The 16,266-nt window shown below is 43.0% G+C and overlaps 1 pseudogene; it reads right to left on the bottom strand.

The window, feature by feature from the left end:
• Window positions 1–1,186: 1,186 nt before the first annotated feature.
• Window positions 1,187–9,278, bottom strand: LOC123094261 (protein argonaute 12-like; annotated as a pseudogene).
• Between the last annotated feature and the right edge of the window lie 6,988 nt (window positions 9,279–16,266).

Here is a 16,266-nt window from a genome sequence, read left to right on the forward strand (position 1 = left end):
AGATTCCCTTCGGTGGCTCTGCGGTGCAGGTTTGGTGGCGGTTGGTGGCCGGCTGGTTCGGGCTCGCGGTGGTTGTGCATCTACGGGAGAAATCCTTCTCCGGCCTTTGCCGGATCCGGCGACGGCGACGCCCGCGGGCGCCGCACTCTTTCTTGGAAGCGTCGTTTTGGTGTGGTGCTTCTCCCCGCGGCCTTGGCTCCGGAGGGAATCCTCAGATCCGCGGGATCGGGCGATGAAGGCGTCTCCTCGTCTTCTTCCTCCTTGGGGGCATCGTCTCGGAGCCGGCTACAACTGGAGACCGGTGGAAGGCGGCATCTTCGCCGCGGTGGATGGCGGCATCTTCGCCGCGTGGTTGCTGAGGCGGCCGTTTGGTGGCGCTGATTTCTGTTTGGCAACGATGATGGCGACGAGAGGAGCTTGGGTCGCGGCTCGGGCTTTGGTAGTCGGATCTTCCCGGCGTGTCCGAGGTGCTCTTTCGTGGGTTGCCTCGCTGCTTTGAAGTCGGAACTGCGGTGGAGCGGATCCAGGTGGTGATGATGACAGGCGCTCGGTGGTCGTTTGCGGCGGGCACGGTCGGCGCAAGTCCTGCATATTTCCCGGGCAATGATCGTCGGCAAAGTCGGAGTTGTCGGTTGTTCGTGCGTGTGGCCAGCATGTGCCGTCGTGGAGTGTGTTCCATGTCGGTGCCCAGGTTGGCTGGTGGTGCCCATGTGTTTATGGGTTGGGTTGTTTCGGTTTTAGCCCGGTTTTCCGTCAATTAACCGGGCAATTCTCACTTCTTAATCAATGAAAATGGCAAGTCTTTTGCCTCGTTTAAAAAAAAAACGAGGTGGCCTTTTATAAAGTATTGGGGCTGGGTTATTTACCGTGGTGAAGGGTAACTAGTTTGTCGAATCGTCTCTATGGGGTCGGGGTCAATGCTACAGATACACATATCTCACAAAAGTTATATGGATGCCCAATTATATGCATGGCACAATTATTTTTAAACTATTAAAAATATGGATGCCCCATTGTAGCGCACGGGCAGCTACTAGTACCTTGTAATGGTTCGCCCATAGTTCTCTTTGTTTTGTACTTACAGAATAATCAACAAGAATGTGCATCGCCGGAGGTTTAAACCTCCCTTTTGAAAAGAAGAAAAAAAATAGATTAGCAATTTGAGTAATGCATTCAGGTGGGGACCATGATTGTTAAAAAAGGTATATAATTTTCAACATTATATCACATCACAGAAATTTCCAAACAACACATCATAGTACGCGTTTTGGCCTATAACATTTGCAAGTCCCACAGGTGCAAAACCGTCCACTATTGTCCAGAAAATGCGAAATCAGTCTTCAGCAATAGAACATGAACTGCCTGACACTCTCCTTAACTTTGGGCAGTGGTTTTACCGGGACAGCTTGATCAAACCTTCTGGTGCCGCCCACAGAAGATGATCCCTGATCAGAGTGATTGTCATCCAGGTAGTGCCGCGCCCGGAAAGCCGCCACGTGCGCATAGTATGCTGGAGGAACTGTTAAGTTGGAACAAATGGAACAGAAAATTAGCTGCCAATTGTCTGTGAAAGAAGATGAGATACATGGCTAATTGGGAGCGGCATCGGTCACTCAGGCAAAAGGTAGATATCAGATAATGCAGAAATACAAATCAATACGTACCAATCGAGACGGATCACGTGCACCGTGCATAACTGTGAGACAGAATAGTTAGGACGGGCATCAACGAGAGGGGATGATATTTTTAGCGAAGGATTGCAGCAAAAACTACCGAAAACTGCTTACGTGTAGCACAGATTGTAAGTCAGTGTTTGCAACGCATCGGCGGTGAAATTATTGTCGTCGAAGAGGACATGGTAATGAGTCGGACGGCTCGTTCCCTGATAGGCATAAACAATTGCCATTACATTACTCCAAAGTGAAAGGGTACTAAAGTGTTGTATGCATCAAATGAAAATAAGAATCTGAAAGTGGCAGTTAGTAGGACGGGCAACTGTTACCTGAATGCCGGCATGACTGCAGAGGTAAAAGTCAAATTCACTGGGATGGCATATATTTGTATCAACAACCGTTCCTGACAACAACATTTGTAGTTAGTGAAAAACTCAATCTAGTGGCATGTGCCAAGATAATTAGTTGCTTAGCAAATTTAGTTTACCAGGCAGGATGTTTCCGCTTCAATCTGCTAGTGCCCCTGAACGATGATCTTCAGGGAAAAGCCGTGTGTGATGCCGCTTTTGCACCACAACAAATGTAACTTGTGGAAGGTAACCGTTCTCTAAGCTAGAACAAGCCTAGGAAAGAGCAAACAACAAGATCAAATCAAATGCAATTCTAAAGGTCTGTTGTTATTCTCTGCCACTGACAAAATAAAATAAAATACAATACAGATACAGAGAAAAATCTCTCTCTAAAAAAAAATGTGGCCGTATGCATCGTTCTGATGCAGAGGCCGGGGAGTCCCCCCTTTTCGAAGAAAAAAGATACAGAGAAAAATAAAGGAGGCAAAAAGAATACCCTGTATATTGCATCCATTTCATAAAGCAAGACCTGGCTAAATTGGCCTTCGCTAACACCATCTCTGCAAGGAAAGGAATTAAACTCGGTATAGACAACAAAGGAGTTGATTGAGAAATCCAAACACATAATTTTCTTCACTAACCGATAAAATATAATCCTTCCAGGTTTCCGAGAGTTGTTTGCTTTATAGAAGGACACAAGCAATTCTCTGGAACAAACACATTTGTACAAAACAAATATTACATTAGGAGAAAAACAACCATAATAAACACCGGCATATCCAGCGTTACCTTATCATTCCACCATACATAACCCCCTTCTGTGGATCTTTCACTTCTGTGAAAAGGTCAGCAATGATTTCTTCCCTATGACCTTGTGAAGACACCAAGCATGTGTACTTAGACACTTCAGGCCAATCCATCGACGCAACAACCTGTGAAAGCTTTAACGTTACTTTGCAGAACATCGCAAGAACAAATATGACATGATCTAGTTATACAATCTAGTAAGAGACAGTGCATGGCTTTGAGAAAAGAAGTAAATGTTGACATGGTGTTCATTCCTAGAAAAAAGAACTTTCTGGTACAATATGTCATTCTAGTTATATAAAATTTATCTATGTAATTCCACAACTTTGAGGTAAATTATCTCATTTGTTCCCAGTATGAACTCATATTCCCAATAGCAAAAGAGGCTTATTTTATTCTCACAGCCTTCTCAAACCCAAAATACGTATGAAGGGGCTTAAAAGTGTACACGTTAAATGAAAGGAATCCCATGCCACTTCGTTTTGGAAAAATCCAGTTGTACCAAACATGATCTTTATTGAGGTTCAGTCGGACACTCACAAACTACTGATTATATACAATGAGAGCATGCACCCACAACAGTACCAATATGAAAAGAGTTTCTACAATAGCTCATGCGTGAATGAACAGATATACATCGTTTGACAAGAGTACATTTGCTAATTTATCTTTTCTAGTACATGCACTTCAATGATGAAAAAACATCAATCCTCAAAACACTAGGCCTCAAGCAAAATAACCTAAACAACGATGCTATAACAGAAAGTATAAAGATTGACAGGACACTAACCGCTGCAATAGATGGAGACATATCCTCCCCAGGAGATGGGTGTGTCACATCTGCTCCAAATATAATTGTAGGCTTATCTGTCAACAGAGGGATCCTCCGAAGCAATGCATTTTCCAGTACGGTGTTCCGACCACCAACCTAAGTTAAAATTGTCAGCGGAATGATTGACCTCCGAATTAGAGCCACAATGCATGCACTTGCACAGTTTATCCTACCTTAACATTGATCTTAAGGGCCATATTTTGTAGATACTGTGCGCCAGCTCTTTGAACATGCTTAGGTAAACAGCACTGAGTTATTAAACCAAGCTCAATTTCGCAAAGCCGCTTTACTCTTCCTGTATATGCACGAAAGGTTACTACAGCACAGCAAAAAAAAACCCCCATCACCCTGAAAAGGCATTTGATGTGCTTACCATAACAATCACTTGCATTAGGTCCATCAGGTAATACTACAAATAGTAACTCAAGGTTTTGTCCTTCCAAACCTTGCTGAGCAAGCACTTGGCAGATTGTCTATATATATCTTTTACAGCTTCTAAGTTACCCTGGCGTGCCTGAACAATGTCCACACACGGTGTCTCACTTACTTGCTACATCAAAAGAAGAAAAAGATAGTCAGATCACCCATACATTATATTATAAACATCATTGTATTCTGAGTTGTGAAAGTTTTTTTTACCATGCCCATGTTATTGCACGTGCCAACCAAATAGTTGCAGAACACGCTAACATCATTCCATTGCAACCGAGAGCCAAATGAAACACAGGCCCAGTGCCTGATGGACCCTCCATTTACCATTCTCTGAAAATGCAAGTTCATATTTTAACCCAGAATATAAAAATATTATACCACCAAATATGTCGAAACATTACCATGACCAACACAAAAAAGTTTTTAATGATTTCTCCTTGAAGATAATTACAATTGTCAGCAAAAACGAGAAGAAAAAGAGATGATCTCTAGAGGGAGATGTGTTACCCTGACTAAGTATCAACTAATAAGTACATATGCCTTAAGAGACCACATAACATTGTCATTGCACAAACTGCCAGTAGCAATTATATTGCTTGTGAAAACAGAATTAGTTGCAAATTAGTGCAACTGCAGTATTTAAGAAGATGATAAAAAAAGATAAATAGCTCAAAATACCTTGTTATTCATGTTCCACTGTCCTACCGACGGATTACATATTTGTTCTCGTCCAGACTGATGGTATTTAAGCTAAAAAACAGAACAATTTCATGAGGAGACACTGCGCTCAAAGTTTTAATGAGATTATTCTTTAGTATAAATAAAAAACATGTACCCTTGGAGGAGGCAGCACACGAGCATCGACCAATGCTAGTTGGTTCATCACCTTAATTCGAAATTCTTTTGCATTATCATCAATGCCATAGTTGTTTCTATTAATAACCTGATAATATAAAATGGTATATCAATTTTATAATAACATAATAAAAAAGCACAAGAAAAGAACAAAAACTGTATATCTAAATGTAAACAACAAAGAGGTCAAATGTGAGCAACTAACAAATTCACCTCCACTTAATATAAAAAAATTCAAATAAATAGATAATTCACCTCCACGATACTACCCTCCCTTTTATCTGGCCGCTCACATGCCAACCTCAATATGTTTGTGACTTGACGCTCATTTAGCTTTCTCGAATAGCGTTGTCCTCCAAGTATGTTGCAAACCTGCATACAAAAGGATAATTCTAATTACATATGGGTGCACCAGACAAAACCTGAAGAAGTTTACATATATAATTATGCATTTGTATCCGCCCTACTAATTGGTTTTAAGCAATCAGATAGATCAGGGTTCGAAGAAAAAGGAAACCTCCATAGGCAAATATGTTGGCCTGCTATCACTGCCAGCTTGAAGGCATGGCCACTGTATATATTTCAAAGAGTAATCATATTGGCGTTTAAAGTACTGGACAACTGATACCCTTGTCCCGTCTAGGTCAAATCTGTAAAAAGCGAACAAAATTATGTAAGAGTATGGCATGATATAATAAATGAAATGCGATGCAACTAAAGAAAACAATGAGTACAAAAGAGGTAACAAATACGTCAATTCATTTAGCGGAGCTGAGGTTATCCCAGTAATTTTGTAACGAATGGATATATCAGGTCGATGCGTTGCCACAACTCGGACTCCCTTGAGGGCTTTCTTTAGCTACAAAGCAGAAAAGGACAAAACAGGATCAACTTCAACCATTATATTTTGGTACAGTAAAGAATGACAAAGGATGCAAATAAAGCTGTATCATGGTACATACTTTCAGGCGATCCTGGTCAAACAAACGCCTTGGAGCATCACCCCGGATGTTAAGATATTCCAGTGCAAAATCCATAACTGGTTGAGCTTTGTAAAATGCTGTTGCAGAAATATCTGCATAAGGAAAATATAAAATTCACCAAACAGACAAAGGATTTTAAATAATGAACTCCAGAGCTTCATACTGACAATGAAGTTCGAAAAAGCACTTAAATTAATATGAAAACTGTGGAATGCATACTTTCTGTTTCACAAGCAAAGATAGATCTTGCAATGATATGGTTAGTTTATAAGAGATGGGTGCACCTCCCTCCGTTCATTAATATAAGACATTTTAGCTTTTTATTGATTCGTATATATCTAGACACATTTTAGTACGCATGTTCACTCATTTTAGTATCATGTAGTCAATATTGAAATAGCTAATAGGTCGTACATTAGTGAACGGAGGGAGTACACACTTCTGTCATGAAGAGAAGAACAACATCTTGTGCAGTAAGTTATTATAGGTAGAAACCAGTATGTTACTATACCAATATTTAGTGACAATCCCATCTGTGTGGGGCGCAGGCTCTGATAATACCCTCGCCAGCATTCCACCCCGCTGCCAATGTCACCACCATGTCCAAATGATTTTGAGAAAAATGATCTTGAGATGGGTGTATACCTGTCAAAAATTAGCAAGCAAAATAAATCTATGTATGAAGGACTAATAACAAGCACGGCCTCAAGCAATAGGAAGACACGCTCTGCCAATAAACATGTGCTGTTCTATATGAATCAAATATCTCTGGACACATTACTTTGCAGTGGGGGTTTCCCTCAGAGCAATATCAAGAGCCTGGATAGTGTCCTGCGGCAGTTCTCTCTGCCTACCAGCCAAGAATTGCTGAAGATTGTACAGATTTAGTTTTGCAACTTCCTTTATGGTGACCTTATACTCCTTTTCCCTGAAAAGAGAAGGATTAACACAAGTGATACATAAATTACAACTACATAAGAAAAATGGAAAACATCATACCCCTGGTACCCTCTCTCGGGATTTGATACTTTGACAATAAATTCTTTGGTTTTAAATGGCAGTGGAGCTGCAGTAAACATTCCCTTTCTTCCATCATAAGTAGGCAATCTCCCATCCAAATGTTGTTTATGCATTCTAACAAGTTCATTAATTATAGATCTGTTCCTCTCACGGGCCATCGATTCAGGACTGATTGATACCTATATCAATAAGAATATAGCAATTGCTATTCAAATCAACCAGTGTCATGAGATAAAAGAAAGATTATAATAACATCTTTCAAAGCAATTGACAACAACTGAATGACCCCAATACCGAGAAACAAATCTATGTAAATTGATAATTAATTTGACATATATGATCAATTATTCGACAGAGTACAGATGACACACCTTAGGTGTGTTTTAAGATATAATAAATGCAGGCAACTCAAATAATTGTAATAAACAACATAACAATAAGAATAGGTAAATCCTATTTTTCCTACCAAATTTACAAATCAGAGGCCAAAAGGCCGGAATTTTGTTTGACTTTGACAAAAATTCAACCATTTTTTTTAGAAATTTGATAAATAAATGAATTAAGTTGGGCCCTGATTCAGTTTTCACCACACTTTATTTTATTAAATTGTAAATGTTTTGGTAACCACTGAAACCACCAAATTTTCATAAATCTCTGCCAAAGTGAAGCCTGCTGATGTCTAGGCTGTAAATATGGTTCTCACTTTCAGCGTAATTTTAGTGAAACTTTGGAAATTTCATCCATTTCGGTACATAATAATTGCCGTTCGGTTAACATATTTCAGCAATTTCTGAAGTACATAGAAATTAATTTTTTTTGAAATTTTAAAATATTTGCTTGGATCTTAGTCAATTCAAGTTGAAAATTTGGTCATTTCGCTGAAATGAAAACCAAAATCACCAAATTAGTGATTTCAGCGATGGCCAAAATATTTTTGAAACAGGAACTCAAAACTCATGCCTGCACTACAAAATTGGGTGATCGATGTATGTGGCAAAACCGCCTCCAAGTGACCTTAAACTGATCTTGATTTGCAAAATTAGTCCAGCATGCCAATCAAATTTATTGCAAATTAAGGTGGATGTGAAATGAACATATACTCCTAGTCCCCTACAAGCTATTATGGATTAATGCATTGCCAATGATAGCCAAGTCACCTGAAAATAGTTTTTGGGTCAATCGATTTTGGAAGGAAGGAAGAAGCCGCCGGAGAGAAGGAAGAAGCAGTCGTCGGCTCGCTGGAGAAGCCCTCTGGATCTATCTTAGGGTGGCAGGCGGCCCCACTATCTAGGCGTGTTGGGGGTGGGGGTGTAGGTTCGCCGGAAAAAATGGTTCATTGCCGGGGTTAGAGGGATGGTCGGGGGCGGCGGCAACACGGCGGTGGACGGCGGTTGAGGGAGGGCGGGGCAGCGAGGCTGGCCCGGGAGCGCTGCCGGCCGCGGGTGATTAGGCCGGTGCTAGATCGGAGGTTCAAGGTTGAAGAAGATGAACAGTGAACCATTTCGGAGCTTGAAGAAGCTGATCTGGTCATCCATCTTGCATCGGACGGCTCAGAGCGAATCGACTGACCCAAATTGGATTTTCAGAACATCTATCCAATCCCTTAAAAGCTCAAAACCTAGCCTATTTTAGAGAGAAGTCTTTCCAAAACAAGAGGACCACGTGAGCGAAAGCAGAGACACATTACGTACATCGTAGTGGTAGATCTCCTTGTCGGCGACCTGCACGAGGAGATGGTTGGCGCGCACCCGGCACCTCTTGCCGGCCGTCCCGTACCCCGGCCGTGCAGGGAACTCCGTCGACTTGCTCGACGCCGGAGGCAGATTCCGAGGCGGCACGACCACGGCCACCTGCGACTCCTGGGCTCCCGTGGCGGCCGCCGCCGGCGCCGAGGACGAAGACCCCTGGACCGCCTCCGACACCGCCAACCTCCTCTCCATCTCCCCGCTCAGCGCCTCCACCTCCGCCGGACCCGGAACCGTGGCCGTCGCCGGTGGCCGGACACGCCCCGAGCCCCCGGGACGCTCCACCGCCCCCACCTCCAAGCCGCCTCGGCCTAGCCCGCCTCGATGAGCGCCCAAGTGGCCTCGCCCGGCGTCGCGATGGCCACCGCGCTGGACCCCGGCGTCGGCGCCGCCGCCCTGGCCTCGACCGCCTCCGCGGCCACGGTGGGCATCCTGCTGCTCCCCGCCTCTTCCCCGGCCTCGACCGCGTCCTCCCTCACCCTGCTGGTCGCCACCGCGGCCGCCGCGCCGGCCGCCTCCGCCTCTAGCGCCCGTGGACATCGTGGGCGCGACCCCCAATGAACTGGCAGCACGAAACCAAGAAAAACCACCGGCCGATGAGGTTGGAAGCGGAGGAGGCGGGGAATAAATACAGTGTCAGTTTCGCGGATGGACGTGCCGTTTCACACGGACTTCCACGCCTAAACATCCTATAATCGCTCACTGACATGTGAACCAGGGGACCGCCCGGCCCCGCAGGTCAGTGACACTGCACATGCAAGGCGTTCGCACGCGTTGCCGCGGTATGGGGCCCGGAAAGCTTAGAGATGCGTGCGAAGAGCAACGGGCGGCTGATGATGTTTAGTCTAGCCAGGGCATGCACCACATTTCCAGCGTATAATAATTAAATTCAATTTAAAAAGTACATTTCCAGAGCATAATCTTTTAGATCATCAATACTACTCACTAAAACGATGACAATCAATATGAATTGGAGGGAGTAATTTAATTTAAACGCGTCTAATCGTAAATATTTGCCGCCCAATAGTTCAGTTTTGCGATATCTTTAGATCACATATTAGACCATTCATTCTTGGGTTGAAGATTGCTAACCGATCATTCCGCACGCGTTTAGTTTACCCATTACATTTCGACGAATATATAGGGTGCACATTTAATGGCTAGTGGGGTCTAATCTTGTGATACGTACCCTTTAGGTCGTATATATGGATCATCCTATAATTTATGTTTGCACTCGTTGGCAAATATTTTGGAATGCTCGTTTGACCAACACATATTTGTTGTTTAGTTATGTGATAGCCTCATATTGCATACCATTCATTCCATAATTTAATTCTACATGCGTCTAGCCAACAGATACATTTGGATGTATCCAGCCGACAACTGGCTAGCTAGAGGTTGGTTCACTTTTTGTGATCACTCAATCATCCTAAAGTTTATGTTTGCATGCGTCTAGCCAACAATTTTTTTCGTAGCAAGTCATGTGATACCCTTAGATCATATAGTGACCATCTTATATTTTACCTATGCACGTGTCTGGCCAACTAATATTTGCTGGCTAGTGGGCCTAGACACATATGCAAAAGGAAGGTTTGCCTACTTTTTAACGTGTATGACGAAAAGGAAAATCGCAAAACACTTGGTCCCCTCTCTCGCTATAGTCTGGTCTCTACCCCACTCATGCCCCGTGTCACATGCATGTTGCGATTGCTAAACGCCTCACACGGTTTGCACCATTCCCCTCGTCCCCACCCTCCACACTTGGCCGGTCCCTCCTGATTATCTTCTGCACCCCTCGCCCACCGAAAACACGCCTGACCATTAAATATTTACTGCCCGATAGTTCAATTTTGCGATATCTTTAAATCACATATAGACCATTCATTGTTGAGTTGAAGATTGCTAACCGATCATTCCGCACGTGTCTAGACATTTGATACATTTTGATGTATCTAGGGTGCACATTAATGGCTAATGGGGCTTACTCTTGTGATACCTTCAGGTCACATATAGATCATCTCATAATTTATGTTTGTGCATGTTGGCAAATGTTTTTGGAGGCATTTGGCAACACATATTTGTTGGCCAGTTATTTACTTCTCTGATACTCTCAGATTACATACAATTCATTCCACAATTTATTTCTATACGCATCTAGTCGACAAATACATTTAGACGTATACAGCCGACAACTGGCTAGACGTTGGTTCATTCTTTGTGATCATTGGATTGTCTTATGGTTTACATTTGCATGCATCTAGCTAGCAAATATTTGCTAGCCAGTCTTGTGATACCCTCATATCATATAGTGACCATCTTATATTTTATATTTGCATGTGTCTAGCCAACTAATATTTGTTGCCTAGTGGGCCTAGACACATATGCAAAAGGAAGGTTTTGTCTACTTTTTAATGTGTACGACGAAAAGGAAAATCACAACACACTTGGTCCCCTCTCTCGCTCAAGTCTTGCCCCCCCCCCCCACTCATGCTCCATGCCACAAGAGTGTCATGATTGCAAAATGCCTCATATGGTTTGCACCATTCTCTCGTCCCCACCATCCACACTTGGCCGGTCCCTCCCGATTGTCTTCTGCACCCCTCACCCACCCAAAACACACACATGCGCGTGAGTGAAAAATATATTCAAGATTTCTGGCAAGCCCTGGTAATTGCTCCCCGCTAAGGCCTTGTTTGGTATCAAGAGGGAGAAAACCCAGGGCCACAAGCCCCTAGGGGTAATTTTCACATGTGAAGGAAATATGTCCTAGAGGCAATAATAAAGTTGTTATTTATATTTCCTTATATCATGATAAATGTTTATTATTCATGCTAGAATTGTATTAACCGGAAACTTAGTACATGTGTGAATACATAGACAAAACATAGTGTCCCTAGTATGCCTCTACTTGACTAGCTCGTTAATCAAAGATGGTTATGTTTCCTAACCATAGACATGTGTTGTCATTTGATGAATGGGATCACATCATTAGGAGAAGGATGTGATGGACAAGACCCGTCTGTTAGCTTAGCATTACGATCGTTACAGAACACCTTGTGTGCTATTAAACGTCACAACGTAACTGGGTGATTATAAAGATGATCTGCAGGTGTCTCCGAAGGTGTTTGTTGGGTTGGCATAGATCGAGATTAGGATTTGCCACTCTGTGTATCGGAGAGGTATCTCTGGGCCCTCTCGGTAATGCTCATCACTATAAGCCTTGCAGGCAATGTGACTAATGAGTTAGTTGCGGGATGAAGCATTACAGAACAAGTAAAGAGACTTGCCGGTAACGAGATTGAACTAGGTATGATGATACCGATGATCGAATCTCGGGCAAGTAACATACCGATGACAAAGGGAACAAGGTATGTTGTTATGCGGTTTGACCAATAAAGATATTCGTAGAATACGTAGAAGCCAATATGAGCATCCAGGTTCCGCTATTGGTTATTGACTAGAGATGTGTCTCGGTTCATGTCTACATAGTTCTTGAACATGTAGGGCCCGCACGCTTAACGTTCGATGACGATTTGTATTATGAGTTATGTGTTTTGATGACCGAAGTTTTTTCGGAGTCCCGTATGAGATCACAGACGTGACGAGAAGTCTCAAAATGGTCGAGACGTAAAGATTCATATATTGGAAGGCTATATTCGGACATCAAAAAGGTTCCAATTGATTCGGGCATTTTTTGGAGTACCGGGGAGTTACGGAAATTCACCGGGAGAAGTAATGAGCCTTATTGGCCCATGCGGGAAAGGGGTGGCAGGCCAAAGGGGAGGTGGCGCCCCCTCCCCCAATGGGTCTGAATTGGACTAGGGGAAGTGGGCGGCGCCCCCTTGCCCTTTCCTACTCCCTCTCTCTTTCCCTCTTTCCTTCTCTCCTACTCCAAAAGGGAAAGAGATTCTTACTAGGACTTGGAAGTCATAGTAGGACTCCATACTTTAGGCGCACCCCCTAGGGGACCGGCCTCCCTCCCTCCCTCCTTTATATACGTGGGCAGTGGGCACCCCAAAGACACACAAGTTTCTTTTAACCGTGTGCGGTGCCCCCCTCCACAGTTACACACCTCAATTGTACCATCGTAGTGCTTAGGCGAAGCCCTGCGCCGGTAACATCAACATCACCGTCGCCACGCCTCGTGCTGACGGAACTCACTCTCGTCCTCAACTAGATCAAGAGAACGAGGGACATCATCAAGCTAAACGCGTGCCGAACGCGGAGGTGCCTGATGTCTACTACGCAACCTTCTTCTCGTAGACATTATTGGGCCTCTGCTACATCTTGAGCTTGCGTTGGTTTTCCTTGAAGAGGAAAGGGTGATGCAGCACAGTAGCGTAAGTATTTCTCTCAGTTTTTGTGAACCAAGGTATCAATCCAGTAGGAGGCTCCTCAAAAGTCCCACACACCTACACAAACAAACAAGAACTCGCAACCAACGCAATAAAGGGGTTGTCAATCCCTTCACGGCCACTTGCGAAAGTGAGATCTGATAGAGATAATATGATAAGATAAATATATTTTTGGTATTTTTATGATATAGATTGGAAAAGTAAAGATGCAAATAAAAGTAGATTGAAAGCTTATATGATAAGAGATATACCCGGGGCCATAGCTTTCACTAGTGGCTTCTCTCAAGATAGCATAAGTATTACGGTGGGTGAACAAATTACTGTCGAGCAATTGATAGAAAAGCGAACAATTATGAGATTATCTAGGCATGATCATGTATATAGGCATCACGTCCGTGACAAGTAGACCGACTCCTGCCTGCATCTACTACTATTACTCCACACATCGATCACTATCCAGCGTGCATCTAGAGTATTAAGTTCATAAAGAACAGAGTAACACATTAAGAAAGATGACATGATGTAGAGGGATAAACTCATGCAATATGATATAAACCCCATCTTTCTATCCTCGATGGCAACAATACAATACGTGCCTTGCTGCCCCTACTGTCACTGGGAAAGGACACCACAAGATTGAACCCAATGCTAAGCACTTCTCCCATTGCAAGAAAGATCAATCTAGTAGGCCAAACCAAACTGATAATTCGAAGAGACTTGCAAAGATAACTTAATCACACATAAAAGAATTCAGAGGAGATTCAAATATTTCTCATAGATAAACTTGATCATAAACCCACAATTCATCGGATCTCGACAAACACACCGCAAAAAGAGTTACATCAAATAGATCCAAGAAGATCGAGGAGGACATGATATAGAGATTCAAAGAGAGAAAAGAAGCCATCTAGCTAATAACTATGGACCCGAGGGTCTGTGGTCACTAGTAGAAACGGAGCTTTAGCGCCGGTTCGTAAGGGCCTTTAGTGCCGGTTACATAACCGGCACTAATTTGTCGTCACTAAAGCCCCCCCCCCCCTTTAGTACCGGTTCGGCACGAACCGGCGCTAAAGTGCCACCACGTGGCGTGAGCTCGCGCCCTGGTATGGGGGACCTATAGTACCGGTTCGTGTTACCAACCGGCACTAAAGGTTTTTTTTTGATTTTTTTTTGAAAATTTTGGAAAAAAAATTTGATTTTTTTTTTCGATTTTTATTTTTTCTGAATTATTTGATGATTTAGTCTCTAATCACCTCTCTTAATTGCTCAAGTGTGGATCACTCATTCCAAGTCATCTAACTTCCCGACCGGTCATCACTCATTCCAAATCATCTAACTTCCCGACCGGTCACCCATCCCTCTCACTACTCTAGCCCGAGCACGCTTAACTTTCGGGTTCTATTCTCCTTCGTTTCCGAGTCTGCACTTGTTGTTTTCCTGACAATAGTAAGATGTTAATCCTATTAACCCTCAGGAGTTTAGCTTGAGCATTAAGTCAAACATTTCACCGTTTGAGTGAAACTATTATTCTAAAAAACAATAATTATTTAGTAACGCTAATATTTCTTGAATAAGTTTGACCATAGCTTGACCACAGTTTGACCATAGTTTGACCAGATTTGACCAAAATTCAAAAAATTGAAATAATTATTTAGTAACACTAATATTCTTGAATAATTATGTAGTAACATTAATACTTCTTGAATAAGTAGTTTGACCAGATTTAACCAAATTTTTTTAAAAAAACTGAAATTATTTAACCATATCTTTTTTCCTTTTGGAATTTGAGGATTCTAAATAATTCCAAATCGGCCGTTGGCTGTCTCCATCGGATGCGGATTTTCGTGCTGAATTTTTTGATATATTATACGTTTTTTTCCGACATCGTATGCAAAAGTTATAGCCGTTTTACATTTTCCCATCGGATGCGAAAATTGCCCTATAGTGCCGGTTTGTGGCACGAACCGGCACTATAGGTCAGACCCCTTTAGTAACCTTTAGTACCGGTTCGTGCCACGAACCGGTACTAAAGGTGATCGTGGGGCCCCGGCCTCACGCCAGCCTGCCACCACCCCTTTAGTACCGGTTCGTGCCACGAACCAGTACTAAAGGTTCAACACGAACCGGCATTAATGCAAATCCGTTCGAACCGGCACTAATGTATACATTAGTGCCGACTCTAATACAAACCGGCACTAATGTGCTGCACGTTTGACCCTTTTTCTACTAGTGGGTAAACTACTCACAACTCATTGGAGAGGCCTTGGAGATGATGTAGAGGCCCTCCGTGATCGATTCCCCTTCTGGCGAAGCGCCAACGAAGGCTCCAAGATGGGATCTCGCGGATACAGAAGGTTAAGGTGGCGGAAATAGTTTTTCGTGGTCGCTTCTGATGTTTTCGGGGTACATGGGTATATATAGGAGGAAGAAGTAGGTCGGCGGACGCCCGAGGGGCCTACGAGGGTGGGGGGCGCGCCCAGCCCTAGGGGGCGCGCCGGGCACCCTCGTGGCTGCCTCGGTTGTTTCTTGACTTCCACCCCAAGCCCTCTGGATCACGTTTGTTCCAAAAAGATCGCTCCCGAAGGTTTCATTCCGTTTGGACTCCTTTTGATATTCCTTTTCTTCGAAACACTGAAATAGGCAAAAAAAAAACAGGAATTCGGGTTGGGCTTCCGGTTAGTAGGTTAGTCCCAAAAATGATATAAAAGTGTAAAGTAAAGCCCATAAACATCCAAAACGGGTAATATAATAGCATGGAACAATAAAAAAATTATAGATACGTTGGAGACGTATCATGCATCCCCAAGCTTAATTCCTGCTCGTCCTCGAGTAGGTAAATGATAAAAACAGAATTTTTGATGTGGGATGCTACCTAGCATAATTATCAATGTAATTTTCTTTATTGTGGCATGAATGTTCAGATCCAGATGATTCAAAATAAAAGTTCATATTGACATAAGAAATAGTAATACTTCAAGCATACTAATCAAAGCAATCATGTCTTCTCAAAGTAACATGGCTAAAGAAAGCTCATCCCTACAAAATCATATAGTTAGGTCATGCTTCATTTTCGTCACACAAAAATGCTCCCATCTTGTACACCCCCGATGACAATCCAAGCAATTGTTTCATACTTAAATAATCTCAAACTTTTTCAACTTTCACGCAATACATGAGCGTGAGCCATGGATATAGCACTATGGGTGGAATAGTA

The sequence above is a fragment of the Triticum aestivum genome, chromosome 4B, assembly GCF_018294505.1.
Source record: "Triticum aestivum cultivar Chinese Spring chromosome 4B, IWGSC CS RefSeq v2.1, whole genome shotgun sequence".
In the NCBI taxonomy this organism is placed as follows: Eukaryota; Viridiplantae; Streptophyta; class Magnoliopsida; order Poales; family Poaceae; genus Triticum; species Triticum aestivum.